The sequence below is a fragment of the Stegostoma tigrinum genome, chromosome 45 (assembly GCF_030684315.1).
Source record: "Stegostoma tigrinum isolate sSteTig4 chromosome 45, sSteTig4.hap1, whole genome shotgun sequence".
Taxonomy (NCBI): domain Eukaryota; kingdom Metazoa; phylum Chordata; class Chondrichthyes; order Orectolobiformes; family Stegostomatidae; genus Stegostoma; species Stegostoma tigrinum.
The window spans coordinates 15,683,394-15,703,995 of NC_081398.1; the positions used below are offsets into that span (position 1 = coordinate 15,683,394).

Here is a 20,602-nt window from a genome sequence, read left to right on the forward strand (position 1 = left end):
TCTACAACTCTCTCAGACAACATGTTCCATATATCTACCACCTTCTAGGTGAAAAAAAATTCTTTCTCACATCTAACCAGGGTGGCTCAGTGGTTAGCACCACTGCCTCACAGCATGAGTAACCCAGGTTCAATCCCACCCTCAGACAACTGGCTGTGTGGAGTGTGTGTGTGTTCTTCCCATGTCTCTGTGGGTTTTTGGGTGCTCCAGCTTCCTACCACAGTCCAGGTTAGGTGTATTGGCCATGATAAATTGCCCATAGTATTCAGGGATGGAATGATCTGAGGTTCAGTATGGGGCTGAAGGGCCTGTTTCAACACTGTAGGGATTCAGTAAATCACTTACTTAAACTCAAACCTTCTGGTCTTAGATGAATCTCCCATATGGAAAAAGATTTTCATAATCTACACTGCCTATGCCTCTCATAATTTTGTATAACTTAATCAGATCCCCCCTCATCCTCCTCTGCTCCAGGGAAAACAAACCCAGCCTATCCAGTCTCTCCTCGTAATGATACTTTCCATCCCAGGCAATATCCAGGTGAATCTCAGTGCAGTCATGGCCTCCCGATTAAGTGGCAACCAAAAATGCTCTCAGTATTCTTTTTTGTGACCGAAACATTGTTTTATAAATTCATAACAAGATTTCCTTGATCCCATATTCAACACCCTGACTAATGAATGTAAGTATCCAGTGTGACTTTTTCATTACCCTGCCCACCTGTGCTGATGCTTTCGGGGATCAATGGAACTGTACACCAAGGTCCCCTTGTTCCTCAGTACTCCCTAGGAACCTTACCATTCATCGTGTATATTTTTCCCTTATTAGACCTTCAACACACACCTATTAGGATATATTCCATTTTCACCCTTCTTTTCAAATGCCAACACCCCCACCCCCTCCCCTCCCCCCAACTGCCCACCCCCTTCCCCTCCCCCCAACTGCACCCTCTTCCATTCCCAGATGCCTCCAGGCAACTCCTCAACATTAATGAAGCCCTCTGATTTAAGTGAGCTCCCTGAGAATTTGGTACCTCAGCCTTTTCATGTCTCAAACCTCTCCAGATTAGATAACACCTCGCAAAGTTTCCTCTGCATGCCCTCGAGTACAATCCTACCCTTCCTATGGTGCAGTGACCAGGAGTTAATACAGTGCTCCAGCTGTGCACTGATTGTGTTTTGTACAGTTGTAGCATGTCGCCTCCCAGCTCTCAGTTAGGGCAAGCTGCTCTGTTGTTGTCACTGGCGCCTCAGAGGGCTCCATTCATGCAGATCAAACTGCATTTTCAGCCCTCGGACTGTTCTGCACATCAGTCATGTTCAGTCCCATTCCACCCATCTGCTCTGTGCTAGATTCTAGCTTCACATGAGCACCTTCTTCTTTGTCTCGCTCCATCATCACATCATCTTTTTCTGTCTCCCTCTTGTGGTTAGCTCCCTTCAATGTGTCGATGCTATTCCCCTCAAGAACTCCCTATGGGAATGAGTCTCAAATCCATCTCACTCTCTGGCTGAAGGCTTTCCTCCTGAATTCCCGATGGGATATATTAGGGACTGTCTGAGACTGAAGACCCCAGGTTCTACCCCAGAAGAGGAAACATCTTCTCTATGAACATCCTATTGAACCCTGTCCATGATTGTAAAGACCTCAATCAGGTCACATACATACGGACAATAACAAAGACTAGGTGATCTTATTGAAACAAATAAGAACTTGAGACAACTGTTTATTGGTGGATACATATGGGGGATAAAACTAGAGGATATTGTTTAACATTAAGAAGTCTTTCTTTTTAGACAAAAATATGGAAAACTTCTTTTATTTCATCTAAATTGTCATTAAATTGAGGAATTCACTTTGTCCAGAGGGTAGTGAAAGCTGGGGTTTTTAAATTGATCCAAAACTGGTTAGAGAGATTTATGACAGACAAGATGGTCAAGGGCTACTGTGAGGGCAGAGTAGGAGATGGAACAGACAGATTGACCATGATCTTATCAGATGGTAGAGCAGGTTTGAAGGGCCCAACAGCCCATTGCTGCTGCTATGTCCTACATGCACAGGTATAAATTGGAGCAAAAGGGTTGAAAGAGTCCAAGAGGCCTTTGGCTTTAAGTGGAGACAACAAGAAACCCAACCAGATGTGAACTGACGTATCATAAGCAGCAATGCTATATCAGCATTTTAATATTCCACCCTATCTCCTGATCCCCTTAACCCCTTCCAGTCTGCAAGGGGTCACAGACAGACTACTTCACACTTTCCTCAACCTCTCCATATCAAACTGCCTGTACCATCCACCTTCTATCTCTCTCTCTATCCATCTCTCTCCCTTTTCCTCTCCCCCTCTCTCTCCCTCTCCTCTTTTTCTCTCTCTCCTTATCTTTCCCTCTCTCCTCGTCTCTCTCTTTCTTTCTCCAACTTTGTTCCTTCACTGTATCCAGGGCTCCTCATCCCTCATGGGTGCTCAGTGAGGTTGGGTCAGTTGAATGAAGAGGGGAGCAGATGTGTACTTATCTAACTCCCTTTTACCACTATACATCAATTAGGCGTGGTTTTTTTTGGATGTATTCACTGCTGTTGCCTAGGAAATGCGGCAGCTCATTTCCATACAATAAAGATCCCAAACGTGGTGATGAACTCAAGAGAAATATGGAAGAAAAAAGCTTGTCTAATGGTGACTGTGTAACCACAGTCCATTGTTGCAAAACAAAACTTTATCTGGTTCACTACTGCCCTCAGGGTAAGGAAATCTGCCATCTTTACCCAGTCTGGGCCTACATGTGACTCCAGACCCACAGCAACGGGATTGAACCTTAACTGCCCTTTGAAATGGCAAAGCAAGGCACTTGATTCAAGGGCCATTTAGGAATGAGCAAGAAATGGTGGCTTTGTCTGCAATGTTCACATTCCGCTAGGAATATTATTTTTCAAAAAAGCAAGGCTGCAACTCATAGAATTCCTACCATGTGGAAACAGGACATTTGGCCTGTTGAGTTCACACCGACCCTTTGAAAAGCATCCCACCCAGACCCACTCCCTAACACATAACCCTGCATTTTTCCACAGCTAACCCACCTAGCCTGTCCATCTCTGGACACTAGGGCCAATTTAGCATGGCCAATCCAACTAACCTGCGCATCTCTGGACTGTGGGAGGAAACCGGTTGACTCGGAGGAAATCCACGCAGGCATGGGGAGAATGTGCAGACTCCGTACCAACAGTCGCCTGAATCTGAAATCTGTTTTGTGTCCCTGGTGCAGTAAGGCAACAGCGCTCACAACTGAGCCATGGTGTATCTCTGACAATATAACACTCCATAGCCCCAGCACTACAGAAGTTGCCTCAGTAAAGCAGGCAACATAATCAAAGATGCCTCCCACCCTGGTTATGTCAGGCCGAAAATGACAAAATTTGGAAATGCATACCAACATGCCCACTGTTATCAGACTTATGAATGGGCTTCCCATACGTTAGAATTAATCTTTCTCTGCACCTTCTCTGTGGCTATAACACTATATTCTGCATTCTGTTCTGATATACTTACATAAGGAATGATCTGTGTGATTAGCACACAAAACACTGTATCTTGTTACATGTGACAATAATAAATCAAAATCAAGGGGAACCAAGATGGACAAAGGGATTAGTTTATGAACCACAACCAGTAAGATCCTACAGGTAAAGGACCTGCATTGCTATAGCATCTTTAAACCCAAACATATGCAAACACCCAATGGAGCACAGTTGGCTATCACCACATAGGACATCATGACAGCTGCTGTGTGCAGAGAAAGATCCCACATGCCATAGCACAATCATCACAGAGCAGCAACAGAGTGACAACGGAAGAGAAGGAGGCCATCTGGCTCCTCATATGGTCGCAAAGTCTCTGAGGGACTGAAGGCTCTCCATCGCAATACCATCACCACCTTCTCCTCACAAAACCCACGACCTTCCCTTTCAAAATATTGTTCAATTCCTTTCAGGCAACTGGAAACTCAGAGTCTATTTTGCAGGCAGAACATAGATGTTCTGCGAAACGGTCACCCAGTCTGTGCTTTGTTTCCCCAATGCAGAGGAGACCACATTGTGAGCACCGAATGTTATACACTAGATTGTGGAAAGAGCAGGTAAAGTGCTGCTTCATCTGGAAGAGTGTGTTTGGGCCCTTGGATGTTGAGGAGGGAGGAGGTAAATGGGCAGGTGTTCACATTCGGTGGTAGCAGGGGAAAGTGCCATGAAGCTGTGGAGTGTGTTAGGATTGAAGGAGGAGTGGACCAGGATGTCCCGGAGGGAACAGTCACTGTGGAAGACAGACAAGGAATAGGAGGGAAATATGTATCTTGTGGTGGTATCTCACTGGAGGCAGCAGAAATGGCGTCTGATGATCTTCTGGATATTTATGCTGGTGGGATAGTAGGTAAGGACAAGGGGAACCCTATCACTGCTGCAGGAGGGAAGAGAGGGTGTGAGTGTGCAAGTGCAGGACATGGGTCAGACCTGGTTGAGGGACCTGTCGGCAACGGTTTTAGGGAATCCTCAGTTGAGGAAGAATGTGAACATTTCAGAGACTCATTTGTCAAAGTTCGTTTCATTGGAACATATGTGACGGAGATGGAGGAACTGAGAGATGGGATGGAGTCTTTACAGGAAGTGGGGTGTGAGGATGTATAGTCCAGATAGCTGTGGGAATCAGTGAATTAATAGTCAATATTAGTGGCCAGTCTATCTCCAGAAATGGAAACAGAGATGCAGAGGAATGGAAGGGAGGAGTCAGAAATAGATCAGGCGAAAGTTAGAGCAGAGTGGAAATTGGAAACAAAATTAACGAACTTTTCCAATTCTGAACATTAGAGGGAAACAGCACCGATGGTATCATCGATAATATTGGAGAAAGAGTCATGGGTGGGGGCCAGAATAGGACTGGAACAAGGAATATTCTACATGCCCTATGAAGGGACAGGCATAAGTGAGGCCTACGGTGGTACCTATGGCAACCCCTTGGCCTGAAATAAATGACAGGAGTTAAAAGAGAAGTTGAGGGTGAGGATGAGCTGAGCCAAACAGAGGAGTGTGGTGCTGCGTGGGGATAGTACAGGCCTGGGCTCCAGGTAGAAGCAGACAGCCCTGAGACCATTCTGGTGCACACAATCCCTTTCAGGGATTGCACGTAAAGAGGAGGCAGCTGGTGCCTGGATACTGGAAATTCCGAAACTGGCATAAAGTGTCAGAGGAATCACAAATGTAAGTGGGCAGAGACTGGACCAGGGGAGAAAAGACCGAGTCGAGGTAGGAAGAGATGAGTTCTATGAAGCAGGAGCATGCAGAAAGAATGGGTCTGCCTGAGCAGTTTGTGGATTTTTGAGAGGAGGTAGAAGTGAGCTGTGCAGGACTGGGGAACTATCAGCTTGGAGGCAGTGGGCATGGGTGGGTTGCGATCACTGGATGAAATGAGGATAGTGATCATAGTTGATCTGATGGCCTGATATGCCATGGTGAGGTCATAGTCCAACAGCAGATATGAGGAGGTATCTGAGAGCTGGCGCTCAGCCTCTGCAATGTAGAGGTCAGTATGCCAGACTGCAAGAGCATGGCCTTTATCAGCAGGCTTAATGACAAAGTCAGGGTTGGATCTAAGTGCACAGAATACATTCAGTTTGGAGGGAGACAGGTTGGATTGGGTGAGGTGGGCAGTCAAACTGAGGCAATTAATGTCACGTCGACAGATCTCAATGAACAGATTGAGTGCAGGTAAAAGGCCAGAGAGAGGGGTGGAGGGAGAGTGTTGGAACTGAGTGAAGGTATGGGGAGAGGACTCTTGCCCAAAGAAATGGGCATGAATCCAAAGATGATGGAAGAAGAGTTAGACGGCATGTCGTGCCCTAAATTCATTAAGGTGGGGACCCAGATGTATAAAACTAAGAGCTTTTTTGAGTACAGAACATTCAGCATCAGAGAGCAGAAGTTTAGGAGGGATGGTGAATACCTGACAGGAGGTGGGGTCGGGGCAAGAGATGGAGTAACAGGGATGCGAGAAGGGAAGGATAGTTCCAGAGGGCCATGGGTATCTCTGAGTTGTTGCATATTGTCGGCCTTGATGCCCAAAAGGAAAAAAAATGTTTCTTGCTAACATGGCAAATGAGCTGGAGGATGAAGTGGAACTGTGGATTGGTGCAGCCCTGAGCCAGTGTGATGCAATGCTGTTGGAGCGATGGGTTGAGAGTGTGCATGTGATGCCACATGATACTGAGTGTTAATCTCATGATGCGGCGAGAGCAGCTGTCCATGGAACATTGAACATCACGGAGATAGGTGTGATCCTGGGCAGGTTCAAAGCACAAAGAATGAAACTTGAGTTGGAATCCACATTGGGTGATTCTGAGCTGGAGGCAGTCACTGGGGAAAATTATATGGCTGTGGAAATGAGTTTTAGCAAATACCTGGTCAAACACCAGGAGTTACCGAAGAAAGATTGGAACAGAAATCCCGTTGGACAGAGGAACAAAACTTTTTCAACATGGGCATGCCGAGGAAGGGTCACTGGACCTGAAACTGTAACTCTGATTTCTCTTCACAGATGTTGCCAGACCAGCTGAGATACTGGATAGCAAGCCAGGACAGAAGAAAATCTCAATATTAGATCATAAGCTCTCAGAGTGAGAAAATGGGTCAGCTGTGTGAAATGCAACCTATGCCATAGCACAACCAGGTGTGGGATGGGTAAAACCCACTACCCTTCTTAACTCTTTAACCATACCGGGGGCTGGTTTCCTACTGGAATGAGAGAGAGGCAGGAAAGACAGAGGAAGATGAAAGTGGGGTGGGGGGTACACAGCTGCTACAATTGATGCAGATAGGAAGGCACCCCAAGCAACTGAGTGGGCAGTGCAGAGGGCATGCAGGGTTAGTGGTATCAGGATCTTCAGGGTGGGTGAGGACTACTGAGAAGGAAATTGCAGGCAATAGTGAGAGATGGCAGAGTATGAGTCTTGGTGGAGGTCAGATAGAGTGAGTGTGAGGTATTGGAGAGATGAAGGTGACATTATTTTGGCAGAGTAGTGAAGGTTATTGACTTTTTTGCTACAGTGTTGGGCATTCCTCTGGTTGGCTGAGACTTCACTCTCTCTGAGGGTAACCTTGGGGCAGAGTGGGAAGGAAGGTTTGGTGTTATGACCTTGATTGCTGGTCCTGGGGCTTGAGAAAGTCCAACCGCTGCACCAATCTCCCCCTGTTTACCAAGTCCAAGGCAGATGTCAGGAACTGTGCAGAGCAGCTCCAGACTGACAGAGCTTTTCCAGGTGCGCAACCACCTTTTAAAGATGGTGCAGGTGCAAGCATGACAATGAATTCTGGAACATCCTGACAGAGGATGAGATATTTCAGGAATGCTACATGGTAATGTGGGGTGAATCGGATGTGAGAGAAGCCCATAGTGGGGAAGGGTAGGCAATGTGTTCAGTACGTTACAAGGAAAAATCCTGCTAGGACTTGCAGAGACCATCCTTCCAAAACTCGACATTAGTGATCAAAAGAAACGTAAGATTTGGCCCCATAGTGGCATCAGGCCACACGACAAAGGATGGACAGCTGTTGTAATGCACTGATGCATGCCATACAAACATAGGGATTTGTGTGGGCCTGCAAAATTGCCGATGCAAACCCAGATTTTCACAGCTCATCCCTGGCATTCTAACACAAAGGGAAGCCCCATAGTTAATTCCTGGACCTGACAATCGGGATTGTACAGATGAATTCCCTCCCCCTCGACCCGTCCTGAGATTGTTGCTAAGACACAGGTGGGTCAATTTGGATGCCTAATTTTCAGTGAAATAAATTGAAATGACCAGGGCACAAAGGTTTTTTCTTCAGTGGGGAACTGAGTGAAGAATTTCTCATCTCGCTTTTGCAAATGTCACCTCAGAACAGCCCTAACATGATGTGTTCTTTCTGATTGGTGACCTGTTTGTACTTCTTAAAATACCTGATCAGTTATCACATGCTCGTCATTTTTGACCTTAGAAAGATTTGTAAAGACCAGCGAATGTTAAAGTGTCACTTCTTTACATTTACTATTTTAAGAAATACTTAAGTTGCATTTACATAGCACTGTGTATACAGTAAATCAATCAGATCCACTTACATTCACAGGAGTGTGGTCAGATTTGAAGATCGGTTTCGGGAGGTATTCAGAGAGGCCGAAGTCTGACAAAGCAGTTGTTTTTAAGGAGTATCTTAAAGCAAGGCAGGGAGAGAGATGGAGGGGGAAGGCACAGAGAGGTAGAGAAACAGAGAAGAGAGAGAGAAGAAGAGAGACAGAGAGAGAAAAGCAAAGAGAGGCATAAAGATTGAAACAGACAGACAGAAAGACTGCTGTGAACAAATTTAGTAAGGCCACATTTGGAATATTGCATACAATTCTGGACCTCGCACTAACAGAAGGGTGTGGAGGCTTTGGAGAGATTACGGAAATGGTTTACCATGATGTTGCCTGGTTTGGAGAGTCTTAGCTGGTTCTTAGAGGAGACATTGGACAGGTTAGGGAGATTGGCCATATTGAATTGCTCATAGTGTCAGGGGTATGCAGGTTTGGTGGATTAGCCATGGAAAATGCAGGATTACAGGGATGGGGTCGGTCTGGCTGGGATGCTCTTTGGAAGGTCAGTGTGGAATCAATTGGCGAAATAGCCTGCTCCCATACTGTAAGGATTCTATGAGACTTGGTTTATTTTAACCAAGAGGTTGAGGAACAACCTGATAGAGGTTTACAATATTATACAACATTACAACACATGGATGGAATGGATACTTAGTATCTTATTCTCGGGATAGAAATGTCAGTTACTTAGGGACATAGGTTCATGGCAAAAGGGGGTGTGTTTAAAGGAGATGTGAAAGGCAGGTTTTGTTACACAGAGGGTAGTAGGATGTGGTGGAGGCAGATGCAAGAGCAACATTGAAGAGGTATATTAATAGATATATGAATAGGCAGGAAACAGAGGGACACAAAACATGTTGAGGCAAAGAGGAGACCGCTTTGCAGAACACCTCCGCTCAGTTCGCAACAAACAACTGCACCTCCCAGTCGCAAACCATTTCCACTCCCCCTCCCATTCTTTAGATGACATGTCCATCATGGGCCTCCTGCAGTGCCACAGTGATGCCACCCGAAGGTTGCAGGAACAGCAATTCATATTCCGCCTGGGAACCCTGCAGCCTAATGGTATCAATGTGGACCAGTTTCAAAATCTCCCCTTCCCCAACTGCATCCCTAAACCAGCCCAGTTCGTCCCCTCCCACCACTGCACCACACAACCAGCCCAGCTCTTCCCCCCCACCCACTGCATCCCTAAACCAGTCCAACCTGTCTCTGCCTCCCTAACCGGTTCTTCCTCTCAACCATCCCTTGCTCCCACCCCAAGCCGCACCCCCATCTACCTACTAACCTCATCCCACCTCCTTGACCTGTCCGTCTTCCCTGGACTGACCTATCCCCTCCCTACCTCCCCACCTATACTCTCTCCACCTATCTTCTTTACTCTCCATCTTCGGTCCGCCTCCCCCTCTCTCCCTATTTATTCACGTTCCCTCTCCCCATCCCCCTCTCTGATGAAGGGTCTAGGCCCGAAACGTCAGCTTTTGTGCTCCTGAGATGCTGCTTGGCCTGCTGTGTTCATCCAGCCTCACATTTTATTATGTTGAGGCAAAAACATTTTTAGTTTAGAAAGATATCATATTTAAGCACTGGCATGTTGGGCCAAAAGGCCTATTCCTGTGCTGTACTGTTTTTTTGGTGGAGACACAGGGAGAAAAAGAGGGAGGGAGAGACAGACAGAGAGAGAGAGAGAGGACAGAGAGAGGACTGTGGAAAGACAGAAAGAAAGAGAGAGAGAGGGACACAGAAGGAGATGTGGAGAATCAGAGAGAGGAACAGAGGATAATAAAGTGTGAAGCTGGTGAAGTCCACATTGATACTATTGGGCTGCAGGGTTCCCAAGCGGAATATGAGTTGCTCATATTCCGCTTGGGAACCCTGCAGCCCAATGGTATCAATGTGGACTTCACCAGCTTCAAAATCTCCCCTTCCCCCACCGCATCCCAAAACCAGCCCAGTTCGTCCCCTCCTCTCACTGCACCACACAGCCAGCCCAGCTCTTCCCCTCCACCCACTGCATCCCAAAACCAGTCTAGCCTGTCTCTGCCTCCCTAACCTGTTCTTCCTCTCACCCATCCCTTCCTCCCACCCCAAGCTGCACCTCCATCTCCTACCTACTGACCTCACCCCACCTCCTTGACCTGTCCGTCTTCCCTGGACTGACCTATCCCCTCCCTACCTCCCCTCCTATACTCTCCTCTCCACCTATCTTCTTTTCTCTCCATCTTCGGTCCACCTCCCCCTCTCTCCCTATTTATTCCAGAACCCTCACCCCATCCCCCTCTCTGGTGAAGGGTCTAGGCCCGAAACGTCAGTTTTTGTGCTCCTGAGATGCTGCTTGGCCTGCTGTGTTCATCCAGCTTCACACTTTGTTATCTTGGATTCTCCAGCATCTGCAGTTCCCATTATCTCAGAGGAACAGAGGAAGAGAGAGTGGTGAAGAGGGAGAGAGAGGAAGAGAAATGGGGAGAGAGGCAGAGAAACAGAGAAAGAGGTAGATAAACAAAGAGGGGTGGAGAGACAGAAGGACAGAGAGAGGGAGCAAGAGAGGGTGTGGAGAGAGAGAGAGAGAGACAGGCAGTGAGATGGACAGAGAGAGAGAGAGAGAGAAACAGGAAGAGAGAGATAGAGGGCAGAAAAGTTTAGGTAGACAATTCCAGGGCTCAGGTTACAGGCAGCTGAAGGGATAGCTGCATTTTAAAATTTTATTCACTCAGAAGCTTTTGGCATCACTGGTCAAGCAGCCGTTTGTTGTCCATTCCTAATTACTCAGAGGAAGGCAGTGCTGAGCTGCCTTCCTGAACCACTGTTGGGGGAGCAGGAGTTAGTAGGCAGGCTACTGTATTCAGGGATTTACAAGCCTTAGCCTATATGAGGAACAAGAGATTGCCAGGACACTGCCAGGACTACTACTTTTGTGTGAACACAGAGGAGCATCATATTCAGATTACTGTGGGTTTTTTTTTTACATATTCTGAACATTGTGAAGCTAAGGAAAAGAGGCTGTTTGAAAAAATGAGGTGTGGAGAGGTTGTGTAGTTATTTAACAAGGTCAGCTGGGTGGACCTCCTGGAGTATGAGTTGCCTAATTGGGGCTGTTAATCTGGTCCAATCAGGGAGCCCTGGCTGACAGATAAAAGCAAGAAGGTCAGATATCCAGAAACTCTGAGAGCTTGCTGAGATGGAGTTAGATCAGTGTGAGGGGCTTTCCACGTGTAAACAAAGGGTGACCTGATGACAGAATAAATAAGGAAGTAAATAAATAACTCTGTGGAGAAATTTTAGTGGTGATGAGAGTGTTATTACTGTTGTAACCACACAAAAGTGCTTATGAGGTGAAGCCCAACTGGACTTCAAACAGGCACTACAACTGGCTTTATCTTTGAAAAATGTAACAAGTGGAGCATATGAGTTCCAGGTAAAACAGAAAGTGGACATAGTTGTCAGGCTGACTGAGCTTAAGGAAAACCACTTGAGTGAAGGCTCTTGCATAACTACTCCCAGGACATATCCTGAACAGAGGGTGTCTGGGTCAGCGCACAACAAAAGTCCAAACAAAGCACGCCTCGGCCAAGAGGTTAAAATTTTCTTCAGGATCCCTGCCTCATAGGAGCAAAGAATAAATTATGATATTCTGTATTGTCACGTGTACTCCATTGCAAAAGCGCATTGAGAAAGCTCTTACAATGTCTGCCTCTTACGGCACCATCTTGGGTTCAATTACCTAGGTACAAATCTTGGATGTAAAAGAGGAATAAAAAAAAGTTGCATTACTTTAGAGTTAGAAGAGTTAGAAATAAAACATTGTTAAAGGATTGACTTTACAGTCAGGTAAAAAAATTTCAAATAAACATTACATTGTAGCAGCTCAGCACAGGACCTGCACCCATGTTCTGACTGCCTGTGCCAGACCCCAGGCCAATAGGTGGCCCTGCTCCAGTCCACTCCATACTGTTTTTCAGTTGCTCCATGCTAAGTCCCAAAACTGCCTCCCCTGTGCCAGGATCCACCTGCACTCGTTGCCTGCAGCTCCAGGCTTACAGCCTGCACCTACTGCTGCTCCAAGATTTGCCTCTGAGGCTAATGGGAGAGAAAAAATAAAGACGAAAGGAAGGGAAAAAGAAAAAGAACAAGCAGAGCGGAGGATCTCTGGCAGGATCATCTTATTCTGCCCCCATCTTGCCAAAAGGCCACATTGCATGTGGCTCAGGAAGCAATTCCATGATTCTGTAAGGCCTACCCAGTACCATTTGTCTTACCGGCTAAAGTAGAGGCAGAAATTAGAAGGTGAGGAAGCAAAGGAATTATCAACCTGATCCAATTTGTGCAATGGGCAGCACTGGTCATATCGATTGTGAAGTCTGGCAGATTGATTTACCTTTGTGGGGATTTTAAATGGTAAGCTGCATTTTGCAGCTGGATAAATACCTAATCTACGGCATATAGAAATTATACACAAAGCTTGCATGAAGGATGTCCTTCAGGAAGCTGGACATGAGCCAAGCGTACTTGCAGCTGCTGTTAGGTGAGGATTCCGAGCAGTATTATACAATTCATACCCATAAAGCTTTGTACGAATGTATGAGACTGTCACAGGGGTGTCGTCATCCTGTGCAATTTTTCAGCAATCAGAAATAATTTGCAAGATTGCCACTTACCAGGATAATGTCCTAATAACAGGGATGACCAATAAGAAGCAGTTAGAGAACTTGGACATGGTCCTTAGACATTTCTCCCAGACGGGTGTATGTCTATGAAGGGGAAAATGTGTGTTCCAGGCACCCGAGGGACCTACATGGGCTACAGAGTTGAAAAGACCAGGTTACACCCATTGGAAGATAAAGTGAGGGCGATCAAAGGTATCCTGGCTCCTACATCCGTACTAGAGTTTCAGTCTTTCCTTAGGCTGATGAATTATTATGGAAAATTCATACATAATCTGGCATCCATCTGGGCCCCTATTCATTAACTTGTAGTTAGATTAGATTAGATTTCTTATAGTGTGGGAACAGGCCTTTCGGCCCAACAAGTCCACACCACCCCATGCAGCATCCCACCCAGACCCATCCCCCTGTAACCCACACACCCCTGAACACCTCGGGCAATTTAGCATGGCCAATCCACCTAGCCTGCACATCTTTAGACTGTGGGAGGAAACCGGAGTACCCCGAGGAAACACATGCAGACACGGAGAGAATGTGCAAACTCTGCACAGACTATGGCCCGAGGCTGGATTTGAACCCGGGTCCCTAGCGCTGTGAGGCTGCAGTGCTAACCACTGAGCTACCGTGCCGCCCATAAATAATAAAGGGTCAGCTCTGGAAATGGTCGCATAGCCAAGCCATTAGCTTTCGGGAGGTATTCGGGTTTCGGGTATTGTCCTCTAAGATATTAGCATGCCACGATCCTAAGTGAGATCTGGTACTAACATGCGATGCTTCGCCATGAGGGCATCGGGGTAGAATTAGCTCATAGGTGGCTTGTACATCCAGGACTTTGGCTAATGCAGATCCCAAAAAGGCCCAGATAGAGAAAGAAGGTTTAGTGGTCATATTTGGAGTCAGGAAGTTCCACCAATACCTTTTTGGACATAAATTTGTTATAATAATGGACCACAAATGCCTACTAAGTGTGCTTGAGGAGGACAAGGCAGTGTCGCCCAGAACTTCAGGCTGAATTCAGCAGTGGGCACTTAGTAAGGAGCACATAACTACAAGTTGAAATGCCATCTGGGAGGCCAAGTAGCAGATGTGGATGCATTGAGCTGCCTCCCACTAGCAGATACACCACTGGCGTTACCACCGCTGGAAGACCCATCATGGTATTAGGTCTCTGGAGACACATCCAGTCACAGCTGACAATATTATATCTTGGACGCAGAAAGATCCACTCCTGGTAAAACTGAAACAGCTGGTGGTGATGGGGAAACCAAAAAGCTGTCACAACCGGAAATGAAACCTTTTTGGACGCAGAGAGACGAATAGAGGACGATATATTATTATGGGGAGCAAGAGTGATTGTCCCACGCAAAGGTTGCTGCCAGATACTGGCTGTACTCCACCAGAGTCACCCAGGGGTCTCTGAAACGAAGATGTTGGTTGGAAGTTATGTCTGGTGGCCAAGATTGGACATAGCAGTGTTGGTGAAGCATTGCCCAAAGTGCCAACAAATACAAACATTAATGCCAACAGCCCCCACATTCATAGGAATGGCCGAGTAAACCATAGACTCAGTCACACATTGACTACGCAGATCCGCTCATGGGCTCAATGTTCTTAGCCAAAGTGGTTGAATGTGTATAGAGTTCATTTGTCAAACACAGGAACAACCATAGAAAAGCTGTGCATATCTTTTGTAATACACACGCCCCCAGAACTGTTGGTCACACACAATGGGCCATCATTTACCAGCAGGGAATTTGAAAATTTCCTAAAGTCGAATGGGATCGACATATAAAGACAGCTCCATACCATTCATCGTTCAATGGCCTGGCAGAAAGAGCAGTCCAAACTTTGAAGGCAGGCTTGGAGAAACAGTCTACAGTCTTGTTAGATACCAAACTGTCCCAGTTCCTATTCGAGTATAGAGCCACTCCTCATGCAACTACAGGATAGTTCCAACAGAGTTGCTAATGGGGGAAGGCTCTGCAATAGGTTAAATCTGATCTCTGCAGATCTCGTTGGGCGGGGGGGGGGGGGGGGGGGGGTGCGGTGGAGTGTGAAATGGCATCAGGGATGCCAGTTCTGCCAGGTGATAGAGAGTTTATTTCAGGGGACAAAGTTTGGTGTAGGAACCACTAGAATAGGTAATGCATGAGTAAGAGGCTTAGTCGATACAAGGTCAGAGGAGCAATAGTCCTGAACAAACACGTGGACCAGACAGAAGCAAATGGTGCAGGAACAAAATTGGTCCTGCTCCACAGGACAGTCCCTCTCCATCCAGTTTTGAAAAGATTTCTGAAGCTGAGGTGGATCTTAGGAGCAGGAAAGCTGACTTTTCAGGCCTAGACTCTTCATCAGAAATGGGGGAGGGGAAGAGGGTCTGAAATAAATAGGGAGGGGGGGTGGATTGAAGATGGATAGAGGAGAGATAGGTGGAGAGGAGACCGACAGGTCAAAGAGGCGGGGATGGAGCCAGTAAAGGTGAGTGCAGGTGGGGAGGTAGGGAGGAGATAGGTCAGTCCAGGGAGGACGGACAGGTCAAGGGGGCGGGATGAGGTTATTAGGTAGGAAATGGGGGTGCGGCTTGAGGTGGGAGGAGGGGATAGGTGAGAGGAAGATGGAGGCGTACGTCAAGCTGGGCTGGTTTTGGGATGCTGTAGAGGTGGGGGGAGGGCTAGATTTTGAAGCTTGTGAAATCCACATTGATACCATTGGGCTGCAGGGATCACAAGTGGAATATGAGTTGCTGCTCCTGCAATCTTCGGGTGGCACTGCAGGAGGCCCAGGATGGACATGTCATCTGAGGAATGGGAGGGGGAGTTGAAATGATTCGCGACTGGGAGGTGTAGTTTATTGCAAACCGAACGTAGGTGTTCTGCAAAGCAGTACCCAAGCCTCCACTTGGTTTCCCCGATGTAGAGGAGGCCACAACGGGTACAGCGGATGCAGTATACCACATCAGTAGATGTGCAGGTGAATATCTGCTTGATGTGGAAAGTCATCTTGGGGCCTTGGATGGGGGTGAGGGAGGAGGTGTGGGGGCAGGTGTAGCACTTCCTGCGGTTGCAGGGGTAAGTGTCAGGTGTGGTGAGGCTGGAGGAGAGCATGGAGAGGGCAAGAGAGTCACGGAGAGAGTGGTCCCTCTGGAAAGCAGACAAGGGTGGGAAAGGAAAAATGCCTTTGGTGGTGGGGTTGGATTGCAGATGGCGGAAGTGTCGGAGGATGATGCGTTGGATCTGAAGGTTGGTGGGGTAGTACGTGAGGATGAGGGGCTTTTTTTTGGTTGTTATTGCGCGGCACGGGGTGTGACGAATGAGTTGCAGGAAATGTGGGAGACACTGTCAAGGGCGTTCTCAACCACTGCGGGGGGAATGTTGCAATCCTTGAAAAATGAGGACATCTGAGATGTACAGGAATGGAATGCCTCATTCTGGAAGCAGATGCAGCAGAGGCGAAGGAATTGGGAATGGGGACAGCATTTTTGCAGGAAGGTAGGTGGGGGGAGGCGTATTTTAGGTAGCTGTGGGAGTTGGTGGGCTTGAAATGGATATCGGTTTGAGATGTTATTGAGATAACATCCCATTGATTTCTATATTCTCTATAAATTAATGATTTTTATCTGCTTACACGGAGGTATGCAGACACTGCCTTAAGCTTCCTGCCTGAACAGAATTAGGTGTAAAACTTTGTAAATCTTTGTAAATCTTCCTGCACAGGGGTATGTGGACACTGTCTCAAATAAGATTAGGTGGGAAGCGTTTGTAAAGGTGAGACTTCTGAGATCCTGTAAAGAATGTAACTTCTGTTTCTGCTAAAGAGGCCAGGGCACTGACTTTTGTTGAAGCCAGACACTTCGGCTTGAAATTACATTCTGTCACTTCGGCAACTTGAAATCGCCTCCTGCCGTTAGCAGTCATTTCATGAACGATCGATACTGTATCCTGCTCTCTTTATGTTTTTGATGTAGTAATTGTTAGTGCATCATGTCAAAGAAACAAAGAAACCTACAGCACAGGAACAGGCCCTTCGGCCCTCCAAGCCTGCGCCGATCAAGATCCTCTGTCTAACCTGTCATCTATTTTCTAACGGTCTGTGTCCATTTGCTCCCTGCCCATCCATGTACCTGTCCAAATATACCTTAAAAGACGCTAACGTGTCTGCATCTAACACCTCTGCTGGCATTGTCCGATGTAGTGATTGTTTCATGTATCATGCCATTGTGAGATGTAAAATCGCTTTAGGTATTATGCACTCGATAAGGTATAAAAAGCGGGGACTGTCCGCTGCTCAGGGAGAATCACTTGCGAGACTCTGCACTCTGTGCTGGGTTGAGTACTGTGATTCTCCACAGCTTGTACTTGCTTGGTAATAAAGGATTTGTGCTTTTCTAAACAGGTCAGTGTCTTGTTATTGCAGCAAGTCCGTGAGGGTCTCCGAAAACGAACCTAACAGGTTTCTGAAGAAGGGTCCCAATCCAAAACATCAAGCTTTCCTGCTCCTCTGATGCTGCTTGGCCGGCTGTGTTCATCAAGCTTCATACCGTGTCCCACTTCCTACAGACTAAGGGGGTGGCCATGGGCACCCGCATGGGCCCCAGCTATGCCTGCCTCTTTGTAGGTTACGTGGAACAGTCCATCTTCCGCACCTACACAGGCCCCAAACCCCACCTCTTCCTCCGGTACATTGATGACTGTATCGGCGCCGCCTCTTGCTCCCCAGAGGAGCTCGAACAGTTCATCCACTTCACCAACACCTTCCACCCCAACCTTCAGTTCACCTGGGCCATCTCCAGCACATCCCTCACCTTCCTGGACCTCTCAGTCTCCATCTCAGGCAACCAGCTTGTAACTGATGTCCATTTCAAGCCCACCGACTCCCACAGCTACCTAGAATACACCTCCTCCCACCCACCCTCCTGCAAAAATTCCATCCCCTATTCCCAATTCCTCCGCCTCCGCCGCATCTGCTCCCACGATAAGACATTCCACTCCCGCACATCCCAGATGTCCAAGTTCTTTAAGGACCGCAACTTCCCCCCCACGGTGATTGAGAACGCCCTTGACCGCGTCTCCCGCATTTCCCGCGACACATCCCTCACACCCCGCCCCCGCCACAACCGCCCCAAGAGGATCCCCCTCGTTCTCACACACCACCCTACCAACCTCCGGATACAACGCATTATCCTCCGACACTTCCGCCATTTACAATCCGACCCCACCACCCAAGACATTTTTCCATCCCCACCCCTGTCTGCTTTCCGGAGAGACCACTCTCTCCGTGACTCCCTTGTTCGCTCCACACTGCCCTCCAACCCCACCACACCCGGCACCTTCCCCTGCAACCGCAGGAAATGCTACACTTGTCCCCACACCTCCTCCCTCACCCCCATCCCAGGCCCCAAGATGACATTCCACATTAAGCAGAGGTTCACCTGCACATCTGCCAATGTGGTATACTGCATCCACTGTACCCGGTGCGGCTTTCTCTACATTGGGGAAACCAAGCGGAGGCTTGGGGACCGCTTTGCAGAACACCTCCGCTCAGTTCGCAACAAACAACTGCACCTCCCAGTCGCAAACCATTTCCACTCCCCCTCCCATTCTCTTGATGACATGTCCATCATGGGCCTCCTGCACTGCCACAATGATGCCACCCGAAGGTTGCAGGAACAGCAACTCATATTCCGCCTGGGAACCCTGCAGCCATATGGTATCAATGTGGACTTCACCAGTTTCAAAATCTCCCCTTCCCCCACTGCATCCCTAAACCAGCCCAGTTCATCCCCTCCCCCCACTGCACCACACAACCAGCCCAGCTCTTCCCCCCCACCCACTGCATCCCAAAACCAGTCCAACCTGTCTCTGCCTCCCTAACCGGTTCTTCCTCTCACCCATCCCTTCCTCCCACCCCAAGCCGCACCCCCAGCTACCTACTAACCTCATCCCACCTCCTTGACCTGTCCGTCTTCCCTGGACTGACCTATCCCCTCCCTACCTCCCCACCCACACCTTCTCCACCTATCTTCTTTACTCTCCATCTTCGGTCCACCTCCCCCTCTCTCCCTATTTATTCCAGTTCCCTCCCCCCATCCCCCTCTCTGATGAAGGGTCTAGGCCCGAAACGTCAGCTTTTGTGCTCCTGAGATGCTGCTTGGCCTGCTGTGTTCATCCAGCCTCACATTTTATTATCTTCATACCGTGTTATCCTAGGTTTCTAGATGGTTGCCCGAGATGGAGACAGAGGGATGGCCTGTTCGAGCTCCTTGTGAGAGTACAAGGTGGCGCCGATACAGTCATCATTGTAACGGAGGAAGAGGTGGGGTTTAGGGCCGGTGTAGGTACGGAAGAGGGAATGTTCCACGTAACCTACGAAGAGGCAGGCATAGCTTGGGCCCATGCGGGTACTCATGTCCACCCACTTTGTCTGTAGGGAGTGGGAGGAATTGAAGGAATTGTGAAGGATTTCACAAGCTTCAAAATCTACCCTCCCCCTACCACATCCCAAAAGCAGCCCAGCTCGTTCTCGCCTCCCTACCTTGTTCTTCCTCTCACCTATCCCCTCCTCCCACCTCAAGCCGCACCCCCCATTTCCTACCTACTAACCTCATCCCGCCCACTTGACCTGTCCATCTCCCTGTCCATCACCTGACCTAGCTCCTCCCTACCTCCCCACCTACACTTACCTTTACTGGCTCCATCCCCGCCTCTTTAACTTGTCTGTCTCCTCTCTACTTATCTTCTCCTCTATCCATCTATCTTCGATCTACCTCCCCCTCTCTCCCTATTTATTTCAGAACCCCCTTCCCCTCCCCCATTTCTGATGAAGGGTCTAGGCCCAAACATCAGCTTTCCTGCTCCTAAGATGCTGCTTGGCCTGCTGTGTTCATCCAGAGTGAGAACCCATCCCTCTTATCAATGACAATTCCTTACAGCTTCCCAAGGCTTCATCTTGGGGAACTGTCAATGCTGAATGCTGCAATGACAATTGGCCACGTTGCTTCCTAGAACCAGGATACTTGGTTCAGATCTGAGGTTGAACAAAGCCAATCTCTGCTAAAAATGGTGAGATAACAAAGTGTAGAGCTGGATGAACACAGCAGGCCAAACAGCATCTTATGAGCACAGTAGCTGACATTTCGGGCCTAAATCCTTCATCAAAATGGTGGTGGGAAAGGCCATTGTAAAGGCCATTCAGCCCATCTGCTCTGCTTTGGTGTTTCTGCTCCAGATTACCTTCCTTCCACCCTATAGGTATAGTTCCCCTTGTGTGTTTATCAATGTAGAGATATTATTCCCATTGGCATTCCCTTTTAGTCACAAGTCCCACATTCTCCCTACTCCGTGTGTGAAGATATCACTCTTGAATTCCTTTTGGGATTTATAAGGAACTGCCTGAGATCAATTCCGTACCTATCCTATTGTACGCCGTGACTGCCTTCAAAAACTCCCTCAGCAGGAGAGGATCTAGTGGTGAGATCATCCGAGTGATCCACACAGGAGATCTATAGTGATGTGGAGCCAATCAAAGGGTTTGTTTTGTCCTGGCTGGTATTGAGCTTCTTGAATGTTGTTGGAGCTATCTTGTTCATGACTTGTACTTTGTTGATGGTGTCAGGCTTTGGGGAGTTAGGAGCTGCGTTACTTGTTGCAAGATTACCAGCAACAAGGGGATAAGTTGAAATCATGAAAAGCACTGAGTAAATGCAAGTTATATTGTATCACATTTCCTTGCCTCAGGTATACTCAGAGAGAAGGCAGACTGAATCAACTGAAACACAGGGGCTTGTCAC

At 47.8% G+C, this 20,602-nt stretch overlaps 1 long non-coding RNA gene across 1 annotated transcript in view; it reads right to left on the reverse strand.

Moving 5' to 3' along the window:
- LOC132207319 (uncharacterized) overlaps window positions 1-20,602 on the reverse strand; it is a 155,871-nt gene that overhangs the window by 116,444 nt on the left and 18,825 nt on the right. The window lies entirely within an intron of this gene.